Genomic DNA, 22,554 nt, shown 5'->3' with positions numbered 1-22,554 from the left:
TAGACCAATATAGTCTACGCTATTGGGCTATCTTGCTGAACTGGGACGTCACCTCAATTGGAAAACGGCCATAGGCTATCTTTTATTGTTTAAAAGCACAATGGTTTCTTTGCTGGATTACTAAACCAGATCCAATGACAGAGAAGCTTGCATCCACTGGGAGGTTTTCCACCAAGTTAGTGCTGATGGCGTGAGTCACATGGAGAACGGTCAAAAACCAGGCGAGCGTTCTTTGCGCGTTCACTGGAACAGGAAATCCTGACTTTTCCCGATATGCAGAGGTTCCATTAGTGTTACGGCAAAATAACTATCTCGAAGCACATAACGGAAATACATTTCATAAGCCAGCCAAACACGACTAAATTGCGGTCCCGACTACAACAATAGCATAAAGTCTTGGCTACTTGAGAACCACGTTGGAGCACAGCAACAAAATCTAATGAGGTCTTTAAAAAAAATGTACATTTTAAATATAAGTTGTGCATGTATTGCAAGCGACTTCATAAACGGTGAAAAAAAGTGAATAGACGAAGCAAGGTGTGCAATCATTGAATAAAAGTGAAATTGCTACCAGACACTGCGCGAGTTAAGACTGCTATCGCACTAGGACGGGAAATGTTAGAAGAATTTCACACGAAAGTCAAGGTCAATAGACGCAGCCAGAGAAAATAAAGAATGACAAACTAAATATAGCCTACTAAACTAATGGTAATAGAGGTTACAACTTCTACAATAGGCTACAACGTTTAAAGAGAAGGTCCTTACTTAATATAATTCCGTCCCAAAGTTCCTTGTCCGCTGGGAGAGTGCGTTGCTTGGTTTTATTTCATTCGTTGTAAATTTGTCTTTGCCATTGTTTACTCACAATAAGTTCATCACAGACCGCTGACTCTACATAACATTAACATATATGTCCTTTTACTGCACCGGCGCGGTAGTCTACTCAAACAGACAAGCAGTCTAGGCTACAGCTCACCATCGGCTGAACAGAATACGCCGCTCCTCTAGGCTACTTCACTTCACTGAAGGCGGAGGCACTTCTGAGGCAGTGACATCACGCATAGAAGAAGTTCGTCATGGCAGCCCATAATGGTGTATTGTGCATTGCCCTATACCTTCACTGGAGGATTTCCATTTTTTTTTCACCAACTGTGTTGTGTATACCCTTATTCTACATTTTACATCAATGATAAATCCTAGAGAATTATTTAACTGCATAATTGGTGCAAGAAAAAGGTCTAATAGCATTTCAAATATTGTTCTGTTCTGATTCTATTTCCAGTACTTCTACTAGGCCTACCATGATCTCTTGCTGAAATCAAAAAGGGTTTGATAAAAAAGTAAGAACACAAATAACCTAATGTATGACCATCTAGCTTGGAAATGTTTACCCCCCCCCCCCCCCCCCCCCCCACACACACACACACACACACAACATTTGCCACTGTGTTTATTATTATATGATTATAATAATGATTAGAAATTATATATTATAAAATCTGTTCAAAAAGCAAGTGTCAAATGACCCACAAAGTTGGTAAGGGTCCACTGAATTAAACCACGCCTCTCTCTCTCTCTCTCTCTCTCTCACACACACACACACACACAGACACACACAAGGTATTTGGCAGAAATATCACTTCTATAAGGGCCAATAAAAGCTAATCTGCTTGCCCAGTTGCCAGAATAATGCATTGTCCTTCTGAGTAAACAGTAGGCTACATCAGGCTCTGAAAGCATGCCATGCCCTATACAGGACAGGCAACCAATGCAGTGATTTAAGATTGTGTCAGTGCACCGTGCCGATATCACCATCCCTGTCTTAGCGGAACAGTCGGAATTCAAACCAAAGCCAAAGCCACTGTTTCATCCCCAAGAGAACACACGAGAAGCGCATCATCAGACAGATCAAAGCGCATCCCAACTGTGTTGGTAGGCTACTCACTCCATCTGATTTTCTTTGTAAGCACAGGTTCTATTATGCTTGATTTAGTTCCTTAATATGATAGCCTACAATATGATTTGGTTGTGGAATCATCAAGAGCGTAGGCTATATCATTAAGCTATGGTAAATGTGTGTGTATGTGTAGTCTAGTGTATGGTAGCCTATGTGTGAATCAGAGAATTCTTCTTACAGTTTCCTAAAATACGATGCATGTGTGATAGAGAAAATATGCTACCTAAAAATTATCTTGAACAATATACAAAATCTCTCTCTCTCTCTCTCACTCACTCTCTCTCTCTCTCTCTCACACACACACACACACTAATTATTTATGTAGGAATGCCTTCTGTAGTGTGTAGCATCACTCAAAGCAAAATGATGACCTCACCCTTGCCTCGTTAAATATACATAGTGTTACTGCATTGAGGAGAGAGAAAGGATAGACAGCAAGCACAAAACTACAACCTGTCGCATGTGATGAGATGACATCACCCCTCAGCATCACCTTCTCTGTTAAGGCAATGACATCATCCACAAACTATCTTTCTCCCGGGGGGTAAGCTACTGGAAAAAGCAGGCTACGCTGTCGATCAATATTCATCTGGGTATAGCGTAGCCTATTCCACCTCTCGCTACATGACTTCATTAGGATACGTTATACGCTAATTAAGTCGACCAGCCGATTTATCAAATGCTGTGTTTACAATGGTAGGATGTACAACATGCTAACCTACAGCTTTAATAGCCTGCACAGTGCACACATCTCTTTAGCCTATTCAGCTCGACATCTTGCGGTTCACAACAAAGATGTGGACCGAGAGGATTTCTTCTCTAACCAAACAACTAAATCCCATTAGTGTTCCTCAAAGGTCCGTGCTGGTTGCCCTTTCACACGTTCTAATCTAAAAGACTCATCTTGACGCCAAGTCTCCTAAAGTTTAAAGGTTAGAATAGTTTGACCCTTATTCTGGAGAAGAGCCGTTGAGATATACCACCCTCAACAGCTACAGTATTTGAGGGTCTGGTATAGACAGATAACCAATTAACCCCCCAGGGCATGTGTGACTATTTGTGCCTGCATGTCTCTGCATGAGACTGAGCACTGCAGTAGTTTTAGACATTTACCAGATCCATCCAGTGTCTACTGACTACATAGGCCTTCTGTACATTACTTTTATGGAAAAAGCGGGGGGGGGGGGGTTAATTTCCCAAACTTACTGTTTCCTTATAAATTGTAGAAATTAGGGAATATTTCCAGTGAATTATCGAGTGACTGTTGACATGGTCTAGATGTTTATGGAAGGTCTGTTAGTCATTTGGTGATGTGCTGCTTTTATTGGCTCAAAGCCACCCCATACCAACCAACCATACTCTCTTTCACTCTCTCTCTCTCTCTCTGTAGTTGCTTTCAGACATATAAGTCTGCATGTTCTGCGGATATCAATCTGTTGAGCGTTATCTGAACAACATATGTCGACATTTGGAACACCGAACTTAGCCGGCTCTGGGTTTGTGTTTTTATGTCAGTATATACAAGTGTGTGTGTGTGTGTGTGTGAGTGTGTGTGTGAGAGAGAGAGAGAGAGATAGTGGGGGGGGGGGGGGGGGGGGGGGGGGGTGTAAGACAAAATACACACATTATGACTAAAATATTTTTAAAGATGGCTCATTTATAAAAACATAAACAACATAAAAGGTACAGGGGTGTGAGTTTAGTTGACCCCCAGTAGTACTGTAGGTGGCTGTGAGAGAGTATGGTGGTTCTGCATGTCCCTACTCCATGTACACTGTAAAAAAAAAAAAACGTAAAAAAACGGTAAAAGGCACGGCAGCAAAAGTTGCTGCTTGGTTACCGTAAAATTATGATAAAATACCATACAAGGAATTGCCGTAAAATTATGGCTTTCCCCTGTATATGTTGACTGTAATTTTACGGCGAAATTGTAGTAAAATCACAATGAAATTATCAACCGTCTCTGGTTCAACTTTTTAAACTGCTGCAGAGCGCCAGCCAATCAAATTGCAGTTATGCTAATGAGCAAAGGCAGCTCTCAAAGTAAATCAAGCCGGAGTTCATAAGATGGTCCAAGACGCCGTATTTGCAGATAAAAGTCATTTGTTTGTTTTTTTATACTTGGATTTTCTGACCACTAGTGAGAAATAGATGCTGTACATTATTTAAAAAGCTGTTATTGTAATCCCAAAACACGTCTGAAATGTTGTTTGAGCCTATAGCCTACACCATCTAACATTAGCAAGTTAGCAGTCAGTGTTTAAAACACCAAAAAAAAATGTTCACAGTATTTTTACACTGATAACTACTAAATTAAAAGTCTAAACCATTTTAAAATGGTACAACTGTGTTAAAAAACGGTGGATTCTTCTCATTTAAACATTACAGACTTTGTCCGTGCTTTTACGGCAGTCTTCTTGAAAAAGCTGATTTTACTGTATTTTACAGGTATATTCTCTTATTGTTAAAAATAGAGTATAAAACCGTATTTTTTTTACGGTAAATGTCATTTTTTACAGTGTAGCAATACCTACAGGACTGGAGCTCTGTCTTACTCCCTTTGCCCTCTGTTTATTACACATTGCGCAAATACTCAGAGGGAAAAGAAATCTCTAGTGAGCTTACGTCTAAAGACTGTTTAAGCAGTTCCATACGAAATGTCATGTGCGTTTGTAGGGACAGCCGTTTCCAATTCTACAAATTTAATGGGTGCTTAATTTGTAAAAGATCCTAGTCGTCTGACTCAGGAAGGGAAAAATAGGAGCACAAGGCTGTCAGTTGTTTGCTCCATCAGGGGCTGTGTGCATCTGGCCACAGTCTTGGATCTCTATCCAGTGTGGCAGTGGCCCCTCAACTCTACGCCAAGGCCACGGTGCTCTTACGTGAAGAGATCTCCGACTGCCAGAGCTCTTCCCAGAGAGGGTGGGTCTCAGTCTTGAAACGCTGGACAGTTTTTTCTTTTTCTTTTTGGATTGTGTCAACTTTCACAGTGTGTTGCATCATTTCAGTAGCCGCCTTCAACCGTCTGCTCTCCACCCGTTTCCTGGTTTAGATGAATGAGAATGTCATATATCCTTCTAAAAACAGTAATTCAACATATTTATGCCTCTAATAACCTGACTGGATTGTGCCATAACAGATACAACCCCAACAAAGATCCATCCTACCCCAGGTTTTATAGGGCAGGCTGTAGTCTTATTGTTCCATTACTTTACTGTTTCTAAAGATTTTGATCAAAATGTTGCCTCAAATGGAAAAAAATAGGGTGTAGAGTAAAATACTTTGGCAATGTATCTTAAAGTGTAATTTCATTTAGAAGAGATGGTTGCCGTTCTGATTTTTGTGATTTTGTTGTTGTTCAGGCACCAGAGGTCATGTGAGAGCAGTAAGGCTCAAGCAGTCTGGATACAAGACCAGTGCACAGGTGTTGGCAGGGCCATGTGTAGCAGGATTAGCATAGCGCCCGGGGGGAAAGAACCAGAGCCACAGTGCGTGTTGATGAGCCATGATCTGTTGTGGCCAGTGACGCTTTACTCATACCCCCGGGCCTCAAAGTCACCCAGAGACAACCTCAGTGAACCAAGATATACTGCACTGACACACACACACACACACACACACACACACACATGCAGAGAAGCATCCACCCACCCAGTCACATATACGCACACAATACACACTCTTTCACATATACACATTGAGACAACACAGCATGGTTCACCCATTTATAAGTGAGTGAGTAATCCCCCTACCACATTACAATGACGACTGAGAACGGTGCATCTGGCAAGGACATAAGATAATAATCTTTGATCCGTGCAATGCTCCCCTCACCATCAGATGTTCTGATACAACCAATAGCGTAAGCGCTCAGGGCTCCCCATTTGGGTGTGTTATTTTATAATAGACAGATGTGAGACTATGAATTACACAAAGGAATGTAAATAAACTATATAGTTAGTGGATCATGGTTTATGAGGAATCTGATAAAAAAGACTCTAGACGTTTAGACACCTCTCTCATCTAGGGGAATGAAGAGAGTCTCTTGAAGCTTACGGTACATGTATATCATAACATAGATTGTCTGAGATTGAAAACAAACAAATTTAACCCCATAGCCTGGGTAATTAAGTAAGTAAGTCTTTATTTATATAGCACATTTGTATGGGTGCAACCCAAATTGCTCCGCACACAGACATCAGACAAAACAAGATGCCAGACGGAGCGGTGTGACTCGCCAGCGTAACCGTAATCTAGCACAGACAAATTAACAAATATGGGTGAACCTAGATAAATCTGTGAGCACATTTGAATTTGCTCTGCAGATCCGTCTGGCTACCTTCCTATTCAAGCCCATTTCCAAATCAGCAAAAACCCAGGAACTGACCAATACTACTCCAGGGTTTTATATGATGACCGGCAGTGGAGTGCGGTTAGTGGTGTACTGTGGAACACTACCAATGGCTGCGCCAAGGCCGTAGCCATGAGATCAACATTGGGGGGGACCAAATCTGTGGTGCGGTCTGAATTTCAATACATTTCCTGCCATGCAAAAATATTATTAAAATCACAAACAAGTCTTTATAAGTCAATTAGGATATAGGCCTACCAAACTTTTGACGGACATAGGCACGGATGGATTATGAACCCCTGGGCATAGATGTAAAAAACCCTCCCCAAGTTAAGATAGGGGGGCCCGGGGGCATACTCCCCCGGAAGATTAAAAAAAAAAATGACCCTTTACATTATGACGACTTGTGAGTTTTGTGGAAATAGAAGAGAAGGGCGGAGAAGCAACTTCACAGTCTTAGGCTTCAGGGCCCCCTGAGCTCTTGGGCCTAGTATTATTCATTCAATAATCCATCCCTGGACATAGACCTGTGGTATGACTCCATTTGTCTCCTAAATATATATTTTAAAAGAAAATACAAACTAAAGTATCTTTGATAACCTCTATTACACTGAATCATAGACTGTATATAGAACTATATATACAGTCTATGCACTGAATGCTTACTCATAGGTTTGGACCTATATCCCAATCATATTTTGTATTTTGATTTATTTGATTTATTATTCTGGTGGCTAATCGCACAATTTTAAGGTAGTTTGAAAGGGATGGGATTCAAGATAGGCTACTAAGACAGGTCCCTAAAAAAAAGATTAGACCTACTTCAACAGTATATTAGCCTACACAATAGGCCTACTCACTGAACCACCTTGCTTATTGTCTTTGCACTTTGTTTTAGTGTGTCAGAGGATTCATATGATTTAAACTGGCATATCTTACATAGACAGTGTTGCAGAACTGTTTGGATTTACATACAAGTTGGTTTAATATTGAAAACAACTCATCTACGTATATTATATTTTACCACGTCTGCTCGTGGACCACTTGGGATAGCTTGCGGACCACCAGTGGTCCCCGGACCACACTTTGAGAAACACTGATTTAGACCCTCTCCAAGGTAACCAGAGTGCTTCCAAGCAGTAATCCATGATGTCTTGTTTCTTTAAGGTGTAAAAGTCACACAGGGGTCAAATGCCCTGGTCTTTCCTCAACATGGGGAAGACAAGAAAATACACAATTCAAATAAGTTGAAAGTGTATTGACCTCAGTGAGGAAATGGGTATAATAAACAGGTATTGGCCTGAAAATGGCCATAGTCACAGTTAAACAATAATAAAGAAGTTTCTAATCAAACTATTAACAGCCTTATCTGGAAAATTATCCACATTTATCTTGCCCCTATGCACATGGTAAGAGTAAGAGGATGGTAAAGGTTCCATAAGGATAATTATTGGAGAGATATTCATAAGGGTGGGGTCACCATTTGAAAAACAAACACACAACAACACAAAACCATCAGAAGTGACCTCCATGCTAACAGATTATTCCATTGGCATGCCAGTGAAAGGTCTCTCTTGTCATTCACCTACAAATGTAAATGGCTGTAGTTGCAAAAAGATGGTGGAATCCTTTTCTATGGTAAGATGAAAAGAAAATGGACCATTTAACCATTCAAGGAGTGTTTAGTGTACATACAACTAGGTGTACTGCCACTCAGTCCCGCAAAAATAAATCACGCCGTCTCCTACTCCATCCCCTACTCTTGCAACTTGTGTATGTAAATGAGTGTGTGCATTTGCTTTTGTGTAGTGTGCTGTGTGTGTGTTTTTGCTTGTGAGTGTGTGTATGGTGGTAATGGGGTGTGTGTGTGTGTGTGTGTCTGCATGTCTGCTTGCCTGTTTGCCTGCATGTGTGTGTGTGTGTGTGTTCGCTTGTGAGTGGGTGTATGGGGGTAATGGGGTGTGTGTGTGTTTTTTATGTGTGTGTGTGCGTGTGCCTGCTTGCCTGCATGTGTGTGTTTTTATGTGTGTGTGCGTGTTAGTGTGTGTGTTTATGTGTGTGTGTGTGTGTGTGCGTGCATGTGTGTGGGTGTGTTTGTGCATGCGTGCGTGTACGTGTTTGTGTTTATGTGTGTGTGTGTGCGTGCGTGTGCTTGTGTGCGTGCCTGTGACGGATCAAAATGAAAAACAATGGTTCCATGTCATCCTTGTGGGGCTACATGCCCACCAAGTTCCGTGCACCCCGGCGCTCTTTCAGTGTCCCGGGAATCGTTTTACTGAAGAAAAAAACAAGACAAAAAAATCCAGAAGAAATAGAGGAAGATTTAGAGAAATGATTTAGTGGAAACAAAATCATTGGAAACAAAAAGTGTGTCTACCGTGATTATTTCAGTGTCCTGATCTGAACTCATTCTGCTCATTCAATAAAGCAGTGGAGAGAGGTGTTTGTGAATGAGCCTCTCAGAGTTAATGGAGATTGATCGTTCATATCATGCCTCTTGAATCACAGCAGCTGAACACAACAGTCTGTGACAGGCATTCATTCCACAGTGGAATAAGAGCACTTGAATCACTTGAATACTTCAATATTCTAAGGTAGCATGTTTGCAGAGATGCAGTGCACAGTACTGTGCATCAGGGCACATCCCTCTGGTGTGCCATAGAAAAGTTTATGTTTGCTTTTTTTTGCTTTATTTTGGAAAGTTATGACTTATTCATGAGTGAATGTATCTTGTGTAAATGTGAATGTACCGCCGCCTATAAAATTACTAGGTAATATATATATAGTAATATTGAAGAGGTGGTTCCAAACGCTATATCATCCGTTTTAATGAATTTTCATTAATCATTTTGTTTTTATTTCATTGTTATTCAATTTATCTTTACTCAATCAGAACAACACAGCTGCAATTTTATTAATATTACCTGAAATTCACAATTAAATAACATAGTGTATTAATGTTTTTAAAAATGGAGATATAGCGTTTACCAAACTCTTCTATTTTAATATTACTAGATATATTACTGTTGTAAACTGATTGCTTTACATATCAATTCAATTCAATTAAAAAAACTTTATTTATCCCCGAGGGGCAATTTTCTCTATGCAGGCATAGTGACATATAAGACATAACACAACATATAAGACAGGACAAAAGAAAGAACAGGACAGACAAAGAAAGAACAGGACAGACGCCGGAGCCAGAGACCCTCGGGGCCAAGATGGCGGCCAAATCCAATAAGGCCGCTACCTGAAAAGGGTTCTATAACTTTTGAACCACAAGAGCTACAAATACAAACTTGATGTCTTTTTCAACTTAATTGATCATGGGAAACACATAGGAATGTTTATATTTATGACCCAGTATATCTCGACCACTTAATCCTCCAATTCCAATATGGCCGCTGTCCAAAAAAGCAGTTTTGACTGTAGTTACACCCTATTATTTGCGCCAATGTATCTACAAGCACCAAATTTGGCACGGATACAGCTGACGGCATACTGAAATTATTTAGCCAGGGCGCCCGAGTTAGTGATCTCTGAGACCAAGATGGCAGTCAAATCCGCCACCTGAAATTTGGCTGCATATTTTGAACCAGATGAGATACAAATGTATAACTGATACAGTGGGGAGAATAAGTATTTGAACCCATACTAAAGTTGACTAAAAATTGATCTTAATTTGAAATTGAAAATAGAGAGCGCTGCAAGTGCTGTAAAGCCGGAGTTCGTTGCAGTTCTATATGCATGTGAGGGTGCTTGTACAAACAATGATGGTGGAGACGAGTGATCTGGAGATCGTGAGTGATAATGATAATTCACTGTTGTTTTTTATGTTATTGCTTTTTTTTATATGCAGTTGTGAAGCAGAGTTTTGGACAAATCGACTATATTGTTCTTTTAACAATTTGCCATAATATAAATACTGCCTTCAAAGAGAAAAACCTTCAAAGTTGTGGTAAAAAAAATATTTTCAACCACAGTCTTGAAAAGAATACAGATTCCAGACTTAAGCATAAATATAAATATGACAAGCATACATATAAATTTGCCAATGGACTTCTTGTGGTCAGTAAACATAAAATAGACATCACATCATATTTTGTAGCGCATTCGGTTCAAAATTTGTAGCCAAAACACTTTTTTACTATTTACAGCAAATTATAATAAATTGATAAAAGAAATCAATGTAGACATAAGCAGATGGGATATGTTACCGCTTTCACTGTTTGGTAGGGTAGAGACAGTGAGAATGAATGTTCTATCAAGGCTACTTTTCCTTACCTATTAAGGTTCCACAGTCCACATTTAAGTTGCTTGAAAAGCGTTTATCAAAATTTATCTGGCAAAATAGAAGACCAAGAATAAGATTGAAAATATTAATGGCAAGTAAGGAGAAAGGAGGTTTGGGCCTACCCAATTTCAAAATGTACTACTGGGCAGCCCAACTCAGAGCAATAGGGTAGCCAGAGATAAAGAGATTGGATGGGTGTCTATTGAAAGAAATTCCTTATCAGGAATATCATTAAATACTCTGCCATTTCTTAGTCAGCAGTCTCAATTTTTTTTTAAAATAAGCAACATATATATTAAGCACAAACTTCGAGTGTGGAATATAGTCCAAAAGCAACTAAGGGGAGGGGTGGCTTTGTCACGGGCTATGCCCATATTGGGAAATATAGAGTTTCTCCCATCTATAGTTGACAGAGTCTATAGAAGATGGTCTGAAAGTGGATTAAAAATAATGAATCAGCTATTTGAAGGAAATGTATTCAAATCATTTTCACAACTCCAGGATCAATTTGGTTTACCCCAGAGCGATCTCTACAGATATCTGCAAATCAGACACTACATCACAAAACACACTGACTGGGACATTATCAAGCAAGGCCCCACTAATATTGAAATGCATTTCATACATATATTACAACAACTCCTAACAACAAAACATCAAGTGTCTCTCATCTATAAAAAGCTAATGGCTGACACACCTGATAACACTCTACATATCAAAGTGGAATGGGAAATGGAGCTTAATGTCACCATAGAGGATGATAAGTGGAAGATGCTCTGAATGTCATAAGGGGATTGGGAGCCAACTGTGGAAGGAATTTGATTGGAAAGTAAAGATGAGGTTTTTTAGGACCCATTTAAAAGTCAGTGTTTTTAATAAATGATGTTTTATAAACAAAGTTCGGGTGGAGCCTTCGGGATGATTGACAGCAATTAACTCACCCACTGCCGCCGCAGGGTAGGCCTATTTAAGCCGACCTCCTTTTCCATACGTCACACGCTCCGACGTTCGCGAAATCATTCAGTCTGTGTATCGTTCGCATTGACAAGACAGCTCTCATGGAACTGGAAATCCACCCAGCGCCAGCAAGGCGTTGACCCTACCCACTGGACAGTGGCTCGCATCCGCAGCACTCTCCATTCCCGCGGCATCGCGATGCCGCATGTCGGATAGGAAGTTCCATCTCCTCCGCCTTCTAACGCAGTCGGATAACCCGGTCTTTTCGCCCTCCCGCTCCCTCACTTTGTTTTCCTCCCCAGACCAGGAAGCAAGCTGCTCCTTCTGGCATCCCGACGCGGTTCCTTCCGCCGGCCATTCAGCCGGACGAAGCACACACCACCAGCCACCTCGCGAACCGGGCACGCCGACAGCACTTTCCGGCACCACACGCTTCAGAGCGTATCATTCCGCTGCTTCAGCCACAGCCACTGCCACGTCAGCGGCTCAGGCCCATTCCCGCCGCATCTCCGCCGTATTTCCGGGTCCAGCCCCACTTTTCCAGACGGCCCCGGTAGCGACAGCGTCGCTACTCCCCCCCCCCACTCCTTCTTTCCCTCCCCCATCCACCTCCCCTAGCCAGGACTCGGTCCAGGCCTGCCCCACCTCCAGTCGTTCCGACGACTGCTCCCTCCCTCCCCCCTCTCCCCCTCCCCTTTCCATCCCGGGAGCCACGTCTGTACAGCACGCCTCAACTCACGAAGCGTCAGCTCGAAGAGTCACCTCACTAGCTCCCCATCTCTCTTATGAGTTAGCGAGCACCTGGTCTTAGTCGGCGCCGATAGCGACAGCGTCGCTACTCCCCCCCTAACCCTCTTTCCTTCCCCGTCCCACTTCCCGCGACCCTGTCCCAGGTTGCTCCCCTTCCGGTCGCGTCAGCGACCGCTCCCTCCCTCCCCCCTTTTCTCCCTTCCCATCTCTTCCCCGGCTCCGCGCTAGACCAGCCCGCAGCAGCGGGTCATCAGCACTCCGCGAGTGCTTCGGACCACGACGTCCCGTTCCGGCAGCAAAACTATTCTTTAGCCACAGCACAGGCCCTGCCACCGCCTCCTCACGCTGCAGCATTCGAACCACCACCCGTCACAGCGTCCACCAGGAACCTCATCTTGTCAGGTGCAGACGTAGACCTTTCTACCATTCTTCCCTCACTTCCTATTCCCTCTCATAACCGGGATCTAGTTTGCGGCGAACTGGTTTTTCTCAAAAAAAAAAAAAAAAATTCTGGCCCAGCATCAAAAAACCCTGTCATTTCCCGAGTTCACCATAGCTTTTGCCAACTACACAGAAGTCGTCTGTTTCGTGTTCTCCAGTCGACGCAAATGACTAAGCTAAATGACTACCTGGCCATCATCGCCGGCCTAGCCGTATCCTACGGTGGAGCTCATTTTCATACGTAGGCTACCACCGGCTGTTTTCAGCAAAATGCGCTGCCAGAGTCGGCCTCTGGAACTAAAACCCCTACTGGGGCGCGCTCGATATGGAGCTCCATAACCGCGTTTTCCTAGGACTTAAGCCATCTTGTCCCCTCTGCAATAGCCCCAGTCACGGCGCGGCCGAGTGTCCACTAGTCAACCCCGACCATCAATTCCCCAGCACCAGCTCCACAGCCCCTAAATCCTCTTCCTATGTTCCCCGCATCCCCGATGCTACGGCAGGAGAAGCCAGGGAAGAGGACGAGCGTTCCTGGAAAGGTCGAGAAAATCTGCCGAAGATTTAACTTCGCTCAGTGTCGCCAATCCTCCTGCCGTTACCTCCACGTTTGCAGCTACTGCGCAGGCGCCCGTGCCAAGTCAGTCTGTTCCGCACTCAAGAACATATATAAAAAGTTTAAAAAGTATCTCTCTACTCCAATCATTGTTTCTGCTCTCCATTCAGAACTTCAGTCCAATCCAAATAGGGGATTTTGCGATTATTTGACTTCAGGGTTGAAGCACGGGTTCCATCCAGGTGTTTTAGCAAGACCTACAGAGTCTTTCGTTTGTAAAAACCTACAATCTGCCGTCAAAGATCCGGAGGTAGTCACCTCACTCCTAAGCAAAGAGGTCGAATCTGGTTTTATGATCGGTCCGTTCACCATGCCTCCATTCCCAGTCTACAGGATCAACCCCATAGGCGTAGCTACGCGCAAATACTCAGGAAAAAAGAGACTTATCATCGACCTCTCAGCTCCGCACAATAGTACCACTCCCAGCATTAACAGTCTGATTCCACTAGAAGAGTTCTCGCTGCACTACCACTCTGTCGATGACGCTATCGCTCTGATCAAAAAGGCAGGTAGACGTTGCTGGCTAGCTAAAGCGGACATCACCTCAGCCTTCAAAGTCATGCCCATTGATCTCGAATTCTGGAGTCAAATGGCATAGGAGATACTATTTTGCAGTTCGCCTCACCTTCGGCTGCCGCAGCAGTCCCAAAATTTTCGATACGCTATCAGAAGCCCTGTGCTGGATTCTCCTAAATAACTATAAGCTCCCATTTCTCGTTCATCTTCTGGACGACTTTCTAGTAGTTATCCCCCATTCCTACCCACCGGCCCTAGGCATCTCTACGCTAACTGACGTATTCAACAAACTGGGAGTCCCACTCTCAGAAGAGAAAACGTGCGGTCCCTTATCCAGACTCGAATTCCTCGGCATCATTTTAGATACCGAAGAATTCTCTTCATCTCTCCCCAAAGAGAAAAAAGACAGAATCTCTTTACTGTTGAACGAGTTTATAACCTCACCATCTCACACCAAACAAGAAGTTCTCTCCCTTCTAGGCCACCTCAATTTCGCCATGCGAATCATTCCCCAGGGCCGCCCTTTCATCTCGCATCTCCTAAACTGCGCCTCAGCATCCCCATCTCTCGAAGACGTAGTATATCTAGATGCCCAGTGCCTGGCCGATCTCAAACTCTGGAGGATGTTTTTAGACGAATGGAATGGTTTGTGCATGTTCTACGACGACTGCCAATCATATCCAGAAGACCTCCAGCTGTACACAGACGCAGCCCCCTCAATAGGCTTCGGAGGCTTTTTCAAAGGGCGCTGGTTTGCATCCCCTTGGCCACTAGAGTTCAGAGCGCTAATAACGGAAAACGAATCGTCAGCCGTGTTCGAACTCTACCCCGTAGCCATCACGGCCCTACCTGGGGGAATGAGCGGACCTCCAAGAGTGTGATAATCCACAGCGACAACGAAGCCGTAGTGCACGTCATTAATAACTCGAGCTCAAAATCGCCTGCGCTTTCCCCTCTTATTAGGCGTCTAATCTGGATAGCAGCCAGCTACCAGCTTATTATAAGAGCCGCGCACGTCCCCGGTTGCCACAATGGAATTGCTGACTCTCTCTCTCGTCTTAAATTCCAGAGATTCAGAAGCTCGGCTCCAGAGGCGGACCCGTACCCTACTCCACTCCCCAGCTTTTCGGAGACCATCTTCCCATAAACCACCCCCTCAGCTATCTTCAGCCCATCACAGCCGACCAAGCCCTTCATGCCCTCGCACCCAGGACCATGCAGTCCTACTGGACTGCTTGGTCGTGCTTCAAACAGTTCCACGCAAAGCACTCACTACCATTTACCAGTTTCGATGCAGTCACCATATCATCATCACCTACGCCCACACTTCACTCGGGATCAAAGTTTCTTCCATTAGAGTCTACCTAGCTGGCATTCATTTCTTCTACAAACGCTCCCACGGCTCCGAATGCCCCTTCTCCGACACCAGGATAGGCTTGTTAATTAAAGGTATCCGTAGGCAACATCCAGTCCCCCAAGACTCCCGCCTTCCCATTACCTCAAGCATTCTCGCCACCCGCCTCGCTACCCTTCGCAAAGGGTCATGTCACCGCATTCCGATTCCACCATCTCCGTTATGTTTCTACCGGCCTTTTTGGGCTGCTGAGATGTAGCGAGTTTACATGCCCTTCGTCTCTCTTCATTCCCGATGTCCACCCGTGCATCGCAGATCTAGAGCAGCTAGACCAAGACACCATTCGATTTACCATCAAACAGAGTAAAACCGATCAGTCCCGAAAAGGACACTCCATATCCATTTAACTCCGCCTCAGATCTTCAGCCTTTCCAATACCTATCTCACTACATCTCATATCGGTCAGCTCAAGCTTCGTCTACTAGCCCGCCCTTCGTGTCAGACGAAGGGCTACCCATCACTCGCCACAGATTCCAGACACTCTTAAAAACCATTCTAGTCAAATCTGGTTTTCCCGCGGATCGCTACTCCGCACACTCCTTCAGGATAGGAGCTGCCACAACAGCTGCGCTCAACGGCTTATCGGAGCAACAAATTAAAATACTGGGCCGTTGGTCCTCGGATGCCTACCAGTCTTACATCCGCTCCAATCTAGCGGATTTACGACTCGCTCAGCAAGCACTTATGTAGTTGGTAGCGGCCTTTCTCTGTGATCTTTTGGGGTGCAAGCGGTCATCGCTCTATCGCGATATCCGCTCCAGGCACTCCGGGACCACGGACAGCTACCTTGCCAAACACGCACTTCTCCCATACATTCTAGTCTAGCTGAGGCAATCATATAGAAGGGCGAACTAGTGAAATGATGTTTTATAAACAAAGTTCGGGTGGAGCCTTCGGGATGATTGACAGCAATTAACTCACCCACTGCCGCCGCAGGGTAGGCCTATTTAAGCCGACCTCCTTTTCCATACGTCACACGCTCCGACGTTCGCGAAATCATCCCCCCTCCTCCCCCTACTCCTCCATTTCACCAATTGCCCTGTTACTCATCCTCCTTACACAGGGGGGTGCAAGCGGTCATCGCTCTATCGCGATATCCGCTCCAGGCACTCCGGGACCACGGACAGCTACCTTGCCAAACACGCACTTCTCCCATACATTCTAGTCTAGCTGAGGCAATCATATAGAAGGGCGAACTAGTGAACAAATGTAATAACAAGTGTTGGAGAGATTGTGGGATGGTTGGAGACCATACCCATATATTCTGGGATTGCCCCAAAATACAGACATTCTGGAGAAACATTAAAGATGAATTGGAAAAAATTATGGGTATTAATTTACCTCTGGACCCTGTGTTGTTCTTATTGGACAACATGGCAGAACAAAATTTGACCAAAGACCAATGTTATATTTTACATATCCTTTTGATGACCGCTAGGAAAATGATAACCATTCACTGGATGCAGCCTGACCCTCCCACAATATCTGAATGGATATAGAAAATTAAACATGTCCAAATGATGGAAAATATGACTGCCATTCTACAGCTGAAACTGCCTTTGTTTATAAGGAGATGGACTCTTGTTACTCTATACATGGGTTGAAAGTGAACAGATAATTGAAAGATGAATATGCCCATGTAATTTATAAATATTATGTGATCCACGATCAAGGTCTTTTTTGTCAGTCTAGTTGAGTGTATGTTTGTCTGTTTTTTTGTTGCTGTTGTTGTTGTTTTTGTTTTTTGTTTTGGTTTTGTTTGTTTTTTATATCATTATTATTATTATTATATCTTAGTTTTGTTGTTGTTGTTGCCCTTAGTGTATTGTGTGGTTATGTTTGCCTGTAAGTTATGTACTGGCAATAAAGTAAAAAAAAAAAAAGATTTGATGCAGGCAAAACTATTGACTTACTAACGAAGGTTTTATAGCAATATTATAAATGTGGCGACAGAATAGCCTAGAACTTGGGTAAGCCTTATGCGTTTAGTAGCCTTTAATTGCGGTGATAGCCAAAACTAATGTGAATCACGGACTATCCTACAACCAAAGAAGTAAAGGTGATTAGTAGGCCTACCTGCGTTAGCCAAATAAAGGACGGGACTGCACCCTTCACAAACCGTAAAATAAAGTTTATTAGTTTTACAGTTGACTACAGTTGACAGTTCACCATCAGTCCACACAAACAATTCTGGTTTCCTTGCACTAGCCATTTCGCCGTAGCCTATTCTGTCTGTTTTAAAAGCGCACGTTTTGCAAGTTTTGGTGAATTTCTGTAAAGACACAGTGCCCGTGGATGGATCCGTAGGGACGCAAATATTCTTGATACGGTTCCAGGGAAGACGGAGGAAAAAAAGATCGGTTTGGTACGTGTGGACTAGGCCTCAGTTTTCAGTTCCTCCATAGACGATCCCAATTTTGTAAGCGAGGCCTTAAACGTCCCACATACTCGACGCACCCGACCAGTAGCGCGACAATGTGACGTCACAGAAGCGCCGTAACCATTTATACTCGCGCGTGGTGGTCGCAACACTAGTTGCAATATTCTCCTGAACAGAGGTGTCGCTGTTGTGAAAAGACTAACATTAACTACTTACACAGCAGAAGAAGCTGCAGTAAGAAACACCCATAGACATAATATACATAGACGCCGCATTGGCTGCTGGAAACAAGAAATGCGGCCGCCATCTTGGACCGGTCATACTCCTCATTGCGTTGCAGCAGAAAACACAAGATGACAGCACTGTGCAGCATGTTCCTGCTCAAATCGGCGGACCATACTCGGGGGATTTACTTTTCACAAGTAAGATTTAACATTACCGTACTATTGGTTGTATTTTGTATTTTCGAACAATGTGGCCTGTATCATAGCTACATGTATGACCTTTGCAGCAAAAAAAACCGCGTGAAAATCTGTTCGGTATTCAGTGAGATATGATTAATTAAGTGTGCTGACAGCTCATTGCACCGGCCAAACAGATTACACTGAGTGGAGTGGATGACCGGTCCAAGATGGCGGCTCCAAATCTCGTCAGCGCTAGTAGGGAGCAGCGGTCGATGCGGCGTCTATGTATATTATGTCTATGGAAACACCAGTAGCTAGCCTCTGTGATGGTACTTCAGACTTTGGTTGCTACTATTCACAACTACCATCATCATTATCATGTAGTTTCCAAGGTGTGTGCACAGGTAGATAGATAGATAGATAGATGGATATATAGATAGGTACTTTAGTCATCCCGAGGGAAATTTTAATAATTTAAACAGTTTAGTTAGCTAGCTAGCTAGCTAGCAGCTGGCTGAGTTTGTGTAATTTCCTGAAGTGGAAAGAGATTTTGTTCAGGCCTTAATAGATATCCTTTGTTTGAAAATAAATCGTTTCTATTCTTTCCTCTTAATTCCATGTGTTGCAACTCTCACTGGTAACTTTGTTAACTTATCCAGCAAACTATTAAAAATTCACGACTGTAACAAAACACTGCAACTCGCTTGCCCTCGAACTAGTCCATCTTCCTGTTTCCGCCTTGTCGCGCTCGTCTGAAAAAAAATGAGTGGTGCGCTACCTCGCGCTACACGGCCAAAACCCTGGCGCGCCAGAGAGATCTACGTCATTTTGACGTCACATTGTCGCGCTACCGGTCGGGTGCGTCAGGTATGTAGAAGCCTTTAGTCTGTTCATGTCCATCACGGTTTTCCGCCCGTAGCTTTTCTAGCTCGACTAATACCCTGGATTCCATGTGGTGAACGTTAGCACTAGCCTTATCGTCTTCTCCCTTTTGGTTTTGCTTCGGATTTTCATTCTTATCCGTCAAGTTCTGCTGTTTGCCAGCACCTCTGCCTCTAGATGAAGTTGACATCACGCAAATATATTATATCGCCTAGTTTTCGGTCAGTTGTTAGGATTTTTAATAATCAAATAGACGGAGCTCCGTTTTTAGGCTTATGCCTTAGACATGACGTCACCGGAAGTCCCAGTAACTTTTATTTTAACAGAGTAAGTTATCAGTAAAATATAGAGAAGAACAGAGAGAACAGCTTTCGGAATAACTTGTGCAACAGCAACAAAAAAAAGAGCTATGGAGCGGCATGGACTAAACGGCCCCTCGGCCGGCGCCGTCTTTGATTCAATACAAGGACACGTTGGATCGCTGCCATAGTTGGTCACTTACTGGACACCACCATTCTTACCCATTTATAGATCTTAGCCATTTAGAGGCAAATTCGTTGCCAGCTTTTAATTATTAAAAGTGATTGCCAATTTGAACGCTTTAATGACATTACAAAATAGCCTAGGCTAATTACCACCACATTATGATACCAAATAAAGTAAACGTAGGCCTGTATCCATTGCGAACATATTTTATTAGTCGTAAAATGTCCATAACATAAAATTATCGTTGAGCCACAACATTGTCAACATACTGTACCATAGTATGACCTGCGCTGCGCTGATTTCTAAAGTCTGCTGCACAGTGGCGGCGACTATCGTCTTGAGCTCAAACAACGCTAAGAGCTTACGAATGATCCAGACCAACCTTACGAACGTGTGACTTACAGAAGATATACTAAGCGTATGAACGTGTCGGGAATCGTGCCATAACGTTAAAGGAACAAAATGTTCATTGTGGCCAAAACTGGTACTGCAATCACTTTCAAAATACTGAAGAGCGGTGTATCCCCTCCCCCTCCCCCCTGACTCGAGGTTGCCAACCCTGATGGCGAAACACTACTGACTTCGTGATTAGTAGATAGGTGGAGGGTGGTGCATCAGGCCAAAACACAACATGACATGACAAAACACAACATCAACATCAGTTGAGGGCTGCAACTTCACTTTTTAAATGACAATATCCTGGCCGGACTACTGTTGTCAGTGATATAAGTATTTGAAATGAACATGATTTCTTAATGTCTAGTGACATATCAGGGCCATTTTATGATTAATTGAAATATTTGTATATTTAATATATACATACGGTTCCTTTAAGAGAGATGTTAAGGAATAGGTTAAGAACTACTTAGCGATAAGAACGTTTTGGGGAACCAGCCCCAAGCTGTTTACAGCCAGTCTGACAGGACAAAGTGGTGGATTGCACTGGTCTCATAATGTATGCCATTTGGTCATGTTCCTGCGCCCACTAAAGGTTATAGAAAATGAATGGTCTGGTCCAGTGCTGTACAAAGTGTGAAGAAAAGAAGAACTCTAGTTCATTACATGATACTCTTCTTTGCTTGCCTCCACTCCATATCTGAGCCCAACCTTCTGTGGGCTTTAATCCTGCTGGGAATCACAACAGCACCCAAAACAACAGCATAGGTGCTGCAAGAGGCTTGAGCGCGGAGTGTGAATGTGGGCATGATTCAGCCGCCGCTAATTGACCATTATAATAAATCAGCATGCATCTTCCTGGAAGCTCGAGGGGCAGCCGCTAGCTTCGGCAGCCGCACGGTCCATCAGCACACGAGTCCAGCTACTTCACCCCATTGTCCCCTTTGGCCATCATTGTCCAAAAGTCATTAGTGTTAATGCCAACTAAACCAAAGCATCACAACACCGCCCCATCCCACCCAACCGGCATGCTTGCGCAGAACACATAATTCTCTCTCAGTCAACACAGTACATCAGCACCCCATAAAGCTGCCTGTGCATCCTTAATGAAATCCTTTCATAATGGCACCTGGGGCCGGGCTTCTGTCCACCACTCTTTAAAATCATGTCAGCACATCTGTGGTTTGACTACTAAACACGCAGTGTTTACAAACAGCACCAGCTACCCACAGGCTAGGCTGTTATTTTCTGTGCATGCCTGAACTCAGAGAGTACTGTAGAGACAGTGCTGGATGCTAGCTGACACATAGCTTTTTCTCCAAGTGAATACAGTAATGTTGTTAGAGGGGCTCACTGAGAAGCTGTTGAGGAGAGCGAGGGGCACCTGCAGTCTTGATGTTACAGTAATACAATAGAATGCAATACTATTAAAGAGGAAAGAACACCGAGAATGGCTGATAAAAAGGCCATATTGTCTGTGAAGAGACTGAACCCCAGTAACTACCAGGGTACGCAGCTGACATAAGCTGGACCTTATTGGAACATGCTGAAATGAGAGGAACATGACTTGACATAACACTTGGCAGTAAATAGAGAGAAAACCAAAGAGAGCAGGAGAGAGAAAAAGACAGATCCATCTGAAAACGGAACCCGAAACCAAACGTGTGAGAAAAGAACGCAGAAGTAAAGCATGAGAAAGAGAAAGAGAGAGGAAACAACATATTACCTATGAGAAACGTAACGCATCATAGTGCATTAGGGCTATCTTTAACAAGCCAGCCATCATTATTCAGTGCTGCAAATATTAACCAGACCTCATTTATGTTATAGATACAATCAGTTGGAGTGTGTGCTCAAAAAAGCTCCTCTGACCCCAGCTTTCACAATAACAGGAAATAACATCCATGGGTCATTTGAAGATGAGAACAAATATAACATTAAAGTTATACAATCCCTTTACTTATTGCACAGCACAACTGCACAGCATGATGCTACATAAACAACCCATTTTCTACAAGGTTCACACAGCAATGTGTAACATGCTTCTCATAGAATCATTGCCTTCAGTTCATTACACAGAGCCCTATAATGCCAGGGATACATTTGCTGAACGGATCCTTGGGTCTCCAAATCTCCATAGCGCTATAGATTTCAAAGCAGAACAATATACTGTGCATGACCACATCTTGCCAATCACTTTGGGAGACTCACACTCGTAGGAAACAAAACAAAAATATGTTGTCTTTGATGAAACAAAGTTACTCACTGTATTAATCAAAGTTAATCAACATAGCTACCCAACTCAGTTCTATAATAACTCTTACTCTGACTAAACCTCGCCACAGACGCCAGGCTCCGGACACAGCAGGCACACTCACCTGTCACTGGTTGCTCATAGGGCCGGTGTGGAGCTGAATCATATGGCACATTGTAGTGATTTGCTCAGGTAGTTTTGTTTGGCTCAGGTCAACAGGCAGGCGATGGAGGGACTTGAGTTGCTTCTCCACTGGTCTCTGGGTAAACGAGCGGCTATTCTGAGCTGGCTCACCTAGAATACACACCAATCATCAATCACTGCCGCTGTGCGCTGTGAAACACGACACTCTGTGTGTGTGTGAGAGAGAGAGAGAGAGAGAGAGAGAGAGAGGCAGAGAGAGTGCATTAGTGTTTATGTTTAGGACACAATGTGAGAACTTTGTCACTCTACCCGGGG

General features: G+C 43.5%; 1 protein-coding gene across 2 annotated transcripts in view; it reads right to left on the bottom strand.

Annotated features, from left to right (window-relative positions):
• lepr (leptin receptor) overlaps positions 1 to 22,352 on the bottom strand; it is a 48,045-nt gene extending 25,693 nt beyond the window's left edge. Inside the window, exon 1 of one of the 2 annotated variants that reach the window (XM_042057174.1) lies at positions 22,220 to 22,352. The gene's annotated coding sequence lies outside the window, so the exon portion shown is untranslated. Of the gene's footprint in view, positions 1 to 765; positions 1,009 to 22,219 lie in introns of those variants that run through there. The other variant, XM_042057173.1, reaches the window with a different exon arrangement.
• Positions 22,353 to 22,554: the final 202 nt, after the last annotated feature.

Source organism: Alosa sapidissima, chromosome 12 (genome assembly GCF_018492685.1).
Source record: "Alosa sapidissima isolate fAloSap1 chromosome 12, fAloSap1.pri, whole genome shotgun sequence".
NCBI classification, from domain to species: domain Eukaryota; kingdom Metazoa; phylum Chordata; class Actinopteri; order Clupeiformes; family Clupeidae; genus Alosa; species Alosa sapidissima.
This window is presented reverse-complemented; position numbering and strand designations above follow the sequence as displayed.